Source organism: Plecotus auritus (genome assembly GCF_963455305.1).
Source record: "Plecotus auritus genome assembly, chromosome: 10".
NCBI classification, from domain to species: domain Eukaryota; kingdom Metazoa; phylum Chordata; class Mammalia; order Chiroptera; family Vespertilionidae; genus Plecotus; species Plecotus auritus.
In genome coordinates this window covers 24,925,890-24,931,889 of record NC_137785.1, presented here as the reverse complement: position 1 = coordinate 24,931,889, position 6,000 = coordinate 24,925,890, and positions in this window count along the sequence as shown.

The following is a 6,000-nucleotide window of genomic DNA, read 5'->3' as shown; positions in this document are numbered from 1 at the left end:
CCTGAGCTCTGCTGGAAGCCAGAGGGCAGGGAGCCTGTTAGTGGCCCATGGAGGTCAGTCTCCTGGGGAGCAAGCAGGGTGGTCACTGGGCAAAATGAAGACATCCAGCATGATGAGCTGAGAACAGTGTCGGCTCAGTAGATGTTCAGATGGTATTAAATCACCTCCTTGGACAGGCCCTTTTGAAAATCTCTTAGCATCCTCTGTTCAATTCCACGCCGACTAAGCGGTCTCCCGAGTTGCTGCCCAAGCCACCTGCCCCAGGGAAAGGCTGATCCATAAACTCTACCTCGGGTGCTAGGCTGCAGCCTCCTTCATCACGCCATCAGAACGTTGTCATTAGGACCATCCCACAGCGCTTACAGTGTGTGTGGCTCGTCTAAGCACTTGGCACAGTTAATCCCTCACCTACCCCCGGAGGCCAGGGCAATGCATCCTCACAGCATCCATGTGAAATGGGAGTGATGGATAATTCATGGCCAAGGACACTGAAATTCAGAGAAGCGAGCCACTTCACCAGTGTCTCACAGCTAATCAATAAGCAACCGAGTCAAGATTTGATCCCAGGTCTCACTGACTTCTCACCCATTTATATGCCCTTTGCATTGGCCCATACTGGAGCTAGGTAAGAATTCAGGCACTTTTCCCAACCTTTCCCCCTTTCTCCTTCTCCTCTCCAAACAAGACGCTTCCCTCCCCTCTCGGCTTGCCTTTGGACCACCGGGCCTGTGGCCCAGAGCCCCCAGGGGTCCCTGCCTCCGTTCTGTCTGGCCCAGTGATGCAATAGCTCCAGCCAACCTTGCAGTTGAAATATTCTGAAATTTACAGTAGACCAGGCCATCTGCTTCCTCCAAACATTGCCTTCTGCCTCTGCTGGGACCAGAGCAAACGTGCATGAACACCAAAGCAACAGTCACTTTATTTCTGGGCTCCGGATTTCAAACTGGCTGGATTGCTCAATGCCTCGTGCAGACGAGGAGCAGGGAGGAGGAGAGAAGAGCGGCTTCTGAAGATGCTGCAGGAAGGGAAATGCGGGAGGGAGAGATAACGTCTGAGTCGCTAAAGGCACTGTGATTTTTCCCCCCAAAAGCTCTTCAACAAAACAGTCAGGGTCCCTTCCTCTTATGTTCCTCTGAGAGATTTTTAGTTTCAAGAGTCTTTATTCTTTCTAACTCCCTGTGGTCCTTATGATTTGTGAAGGAGGGGATGACTACTTGGTACCAGGCACTTGATATATGCCACAATCTTTAGAAAGCCAGGAGCCATGGGGCTCAGACTCAGAAATGTCCCTCTTGATAAAAAGGAGCTCCATGACCAGACATACTTTCAAATTAGCTCAAATCCCCTATTTTTCATGTCTTGGAGACCAGGAGATAGATCACACAGCTAACCCATCACAGCATTTGTGAAAAGCCTTCTCCTCTCCTATGCACCACCATTCACTCCCCAAACCCCCTCAGCACTCAGGTTAGCGCTCTTTCCTTTCCTGGCCCCGCCCTTTCTTTATCCCAGAGATTAACCTCATCTCTCTCCAGCAATTCGTCTAGGAAGGGAGGAGAAGGCAAAAGCTGAGTTTTCTCTTTGGAAGACTGGAAGGAGGGCAGCGATCTGTGAATGCGCTCTCAATAACTTCTGCTGTGAGACTTCTGTGAGTTCATTTGACCTCACAGAAACCCTGTGAAATCCCTCTCATTTTTTCACTTTTTGTAGGGAGAAGGGGATGGGAAGGGAACTAACATGTCTTGAGCACCTGCCTCGGGCCAGGCAGCTTTGAATACGCTACTCCCTGGAGCCCTTTATTCCTGTGTGTCCTGCGGTGGCTTCTCCCACCCAGCGCTGCTTTCAGCTCCAGAGAGAGCCCTGACCTGCACACATTCACCCGCCACTCACTGAGCAAAGCACTGAGCACCATTATGTTCCAGGCTCTGGTCAGAGTGCTGAAATCAGTGGTAACAGGGCAGATGGCCCTTACCTGCCCGAGAGCAGACAGTACATGAGAGATGACATTACAAGGGTTTAACAATTGCATTATAATTATAGCAGCCCCCACCCGCCCCTCCCTCCAGGATCCGCAGCTTTCCTGTCTGTGGTTTCAGTTACCTACAGTCAACCATGGACTGAAAATATTAAATGGAAAATTTCAGAAGTAAACAATTCATTAGTTTTACACTGTGTGCCATTCTGAGTAGTGTGATGAAACCTCACACTGTCCCACTTCATCCTGCCCAGGACGTGAGTCACCCCCTTCTCCAGTGAATCCTCCCTATAGACACTGCCCGCCTGTTAGTCACTTACAGAAACTTACTCTCAGGTACAGAGAGGGGGAGACCACACGCAAGTAACTTCAGTTACAATACATTGTTAACTCGTTCTATTGTACTAGTTATTGTTGTGCCTAATTTATAAATTAAAGTTTGTCATAAGCACATATGTCTAAGAAAACACATGCATGTATAGCATTCAGTACTACCTGAGGTTCCAGACTTCCACTAGGGGTGTTAGAACTTATCCCCTAAGGATAATGGGGGATTCCTGTGTTTAATTATTTGCATAATTAAAATTTACATAATAACAATATAAATAATTTAATAATTATATAATCAATTGAATTCTTAATATAATTAAAGTTAATTATCATGAAAGATAACCAAATAATTGTATAAATATATAATGTATCATATTATTATGTATTTAATAATTAGCAATTATTAAATAACTATATAATTGTTTATAGTTGATAAAAATTATAAAAAAGTAATTATTAATGATATCAATATTTTATAATAGAGTAATTTAATTACATGAATGATAAGTGCTGTATGCTTCTTTTAGCACTTACTCTGTGCCAGGTACTGTTTTAAGCTCTTTATACTTATATAGTCATTTAATTCTCACAATTGGTAATATTATCACCCACATGTTACGGATAAGGAAACTGAGGAACAGAAAGTGTAAGTGATTTTCTCAAGGACACACAGCTAATAAGCACTGAGCTGGAATTGACTGTGGGCCTTCAGGGTCTGGAGGCTGCTCTCTGGCGCTGCACATCCTCCCTCTCCATGTCCAAGGCAGCACGTTCTGAAACAGATGACTTCCAGCTGCCAGCACCTGCGTCAGCGGCTGAGGCTTCTCTGGCCACCAGAGCCCACACCTCCTGCACACAAGGCAGGCCAGAAGTACCAAGTAATTAACCGCCCCTGGCAGGCTTTAAAAAGCCCTCACCCAGCACCTGATGGAGACAAGTGTATGAATATCCTGCTCCCTCATCCCTGAGGGCCAGGTTTGCAGGCTGTGCGTCGTCATTTCCCAGAGTCCAGCAGGATCACACTCCAGCAGCCACAACATCACCGGCTCATCATCAACTCCTCCCCTTCCCTACCAGCCTTTCTTGAGATGACCTCCCAAATAGACTTCCACTGGAATCCTTGTTCCTGGCAATGCCACTGGGGGAATCCAAACCAGGACCATGCACAGCTTCTCAAAAATGACAGCTCGTGTTAATAAAATGCTGATTCTTTGCCAAGCTCTGTTCTAAGTTGCTTTAATATGTTAACTCACTTAATCCTCACAACAAGCCTACAGATAGGGAAAATGAGACATGGGGGGTTTATTAACCTGCCCTCTTTTCACTCAGCTACAGGTGAGTTCAACCTGGGCCCCACAATAACTATAACCAGTGGCATCATCTTTTAAATTTTTGGAAGAGCCATAGACTTGAGGATGAGAGGAGGGAAAGGTGGCCCTGCCTCACCCTTAGGATAATGAACATAACAATGGAAGGAAACGGGAAAACACCATAAGAGGCTCTCACCATAGCAACCAAAGTTAACCCTAACTGGAAAGTTCCCTTCCTCACCCCGGTGGGAAGGGGATCTCTTCCACACAGTCATGCCCTGGGAGGTGAGCAGTACTCGCCAGAAAAGGGCTACATTCTGAAGAAGGCAAGTGCCAAGTTGGAATGAGGAAAGGATCTACCTGTCTGGGACTCAAGATTTGGGGCAGAAAGGACTTCCAGGGAGAGGGCAGAAGACTTTAAAAGGCATATGGGATGAGTAGCAAAGGAGAAGATGCTTCCGGGCCCCAGTGGCAGTTTTAAAATATGACTGCAAATTCCTTGACACTTCTATCATCAGAAGGTGGGGCTCAGCCTGTTCTGAATGTGGGCAGTCTGTGACTGCTTTTGATCAATAGTGCGTGGCAGAAGCGATGCTAAATGGAGTTTGAGGCCAGACCAAAGACAGACTTTCGGCTTCTTCTTTTCCCAGTGGTCTCCCCCAAGGCCGCCATATTGTGAGGAAGCCCAAACTACATGAAGAGACCACGTGTCAACATTCCAGCTGTGCCCAGCCTTCCAGTCCTCCTGGCCCAGACATGTGGATGAAAAGGCTTCAGGTGATTCCACCCCCAGGCACTCCAGTCATCCCCAACTGTTCAAGTTTTCCCACAGAAGGCTGCAGACATTATGGAATAGAGAAAAGCCAACACCATTGTACCCTGTCTAAATTTTGGCCTACAGAATCCATGAGCAAAATACAATGTTTCTATGCCCGTAAGTTTGGGGGTATTTTATTACACAGAAAGAGATGCGTGAAGCTATCCCACCCTGGCAGCCTCCATTTAGACTGAAAGGCCAATAAGAACAAGATAGAAATATGCACACTTAGGCACCCTCATCTATAGACACATTGCAAGGCATAACATTAGAGCAAATGACTTTGGGAAACATTGAATTAAATAAGATTCTGACCATGAGTGAGAGCTTTTAACATGCTGCCGTACCGTGCACCTGTCCAAGAAGGAGGTATAGATTCTGAGTGGGTCAAGATGTTTGCTGCTTCCCTCCTACTTCTAGTAAAAGCAGCCAGTCTTTCCACTGAGAAAGCACACCCTCCCCAACTCCCAGCCTACTGAGCTGTTACAATTACAGTCATTAATTATAGATTATTCTTTAGAAAGACTTTCTAAATATTTCTGAGTAATTGAGTTATGAAACTTTCTATTGTGGAGAGTCTGAATCATTCGTACAAATAAGTTCCCACAATTGCTTCTTTGTGAAGAGAATTATCCCTGTAGTTCACTGGAATGCCTGCCCTTCGGCAAAATTCTCCCAGGAGTCCGAGGGCCCAGCAGAGTCTGTGGATGCTAACCCCTGGGGTCATGATCTCAATCCATTTGGACATTGCAAAGAAAACAAAAATTTCCCATTTTAGATGTATTTTGCCAAAGTTAAAGTGCTAAATGGCACTCAGAAAGTGACTGTTGAAATACCTTAATTCCTTTGAATGTTTTCAAATACAAAGAGTGAAGGCTGTTTATTTTCCAGAATATCTCATCAGCCTGTTCCCACTAACTGCCCCTCAGGTCCTGGAGAAGAGTCAACCTCTCAAAAGTTAATTCACATGCATGGTCCTAACAGCATTTTCTAGAACTTCTAGTTACTCCTGATGCATCTTGTCCCTGAATTCCCTCCTCGCCCTCCGAGGATGCTGTAAGAAGCTGAGTGGGAAGAATCTGCCAACTATCTGCACAAGGGTGCTGAACTCTGGGGAGAGGCAGACTTCATCAAGTTGGTCCTGAATTCATAGGACAGATAAACCCACAGGCTTGCTTATAAACAAAATTCCTACTTGCAGCATTCGGGAATGAACATGACTCACTGCAAAGATTTCTGGGAAAGTCAGCAATTTGCCCAGCTGCTGCCTTTCCCATGTGGTGTTATCAGCTAGGAGGCTTCAGCATGGCAGCAAAATGTTGTCAGAAAGCCTCTCAGACTTGACCCACAGTCAGTCAAACATGGGCCATGCCTCAGTTTCCTCATCTATAACCTGAGAACAAGAACAGCCCCAGTTGCCCTGGGCTCATCTGAGGCTGGAGAGGTAATACCCATTGCGATGGAGATGAGTGTGTTGGGTATCATCTCTACCTACATTGGCCGGAGCCTGTGCCTCCCTGCAATTAACAATTTTCCCTGGGTTGTTCAACAGGCATGTCCCATTAAAC